The sequence below is a fragment of the Triticum dicoccoides genome, chromosome 5A (assembly GCF_002162155.2).
Source record: "Triticum dicoccoides isolate Atlit2015 ecotype Zavitan chromosome 5A, WEW_v2.0, whole genome shotgun sequence".
In the NCBI taxonomy this organism is placed as follows: Eukaryota; Viridiplantae; Streptophyta; class Magnoliopsida; order Poales; family Poaceae; genus Triticum; species Triticum dicoccoides.
Window position 1 is genome coordinate 666,752,139 of NC_041388.1, and position 1,203 is coordinate 666,753,341.

A 1,203-nucleotide genomic window follows, 5' to 3' on the forward strand; every position below is an offset into this window, starting at 1 on the left:
TCTCTCAAACTATCCATCCACCTGGGTCACACATACACATGCATATCTCACTCGCACTCGATAGGCTCATCTAAAACTCTATCTCCCCCCCTCGTTCTCTCTCCATATCACACGCGCACACACACAATCTCATGCCCAGCTAGCCAAGTATGATGGTCTCTCAGTAAATTGTAGGCACACGCAGTCCCCCCTATATATATATGACTAGCTAATCTTAGTCTCCATCACAAACATGTGCATGGTCTATCTCGATTTCTCTCGGGGCATCTTTCTATCGCGCACGCACTCCCTCGATCTTCCACCCATATAGTCCCCTCACGATCTCGACGGGATCTCTCTATCACAAACACACCCTCTCTCCCTCCCCATGCGTCAATGCCATCCATGTGTCCCTCTCAACCTTTGTTCCTTGTTGGCCAGACCTCTATTGGACATGTGCTACAGGGGTGTCTCTCTCCGTTGCAAACAATCACAGACTAGCTATCTTTGTGTATCTACTCGCCTCACTTTTCCATCTCGGAGATGCATGCGTGATATGTTCGCATAAGAAACGAAAACACACACTCTCTCTCTAATTTATCGTTTGTTGCCACTTTCTCTTTCACACACATACTTTTTTTGCACACTTACTCATCCTCCTTCACAAGCACTTGATCTGTCTCGACTCAGGCACTCTCCACGGTCCATAGCATATAGATTTATTGAAAAGTCAAACATCACAAAGTTTGACCATGTATGTGGAGAAAAAGAATTACATCTAGTACGGCAAACATATACCATAAGATTCACCATGAGATATAGTTTTGTATGATGTATCTTTGGTATTGTAGATATAAATAACATTTGCGTAAACCTGATCAAAGTTTCCAAAGTTTGACTTCTAAAAAATTTACATGCACTTCATTATCGAGCAGATGGAATATCTCTTTCCCCCTCTCAGCTATCTGACACACTACTCAGCCTTATCGGGGCTCCTCAATCTCTCTCAAACTTTATTGGTCAGTTTGGTTCGTGACCTGACCCTCATGCCTTGATGGCCGGTACTACCTGGTGTGGGTGTGAAATGTAAAATATTTCTGCCTAGCCAGGCTTGTGTGGTGCTGAAGCATTTGGTTCATGCCTGGGCCAGGCAAAGCATCAATGTCCCATCAATCAATCCATGAATCAATTATTTAATGCTAATATCCATCCATGTTGCTGTTA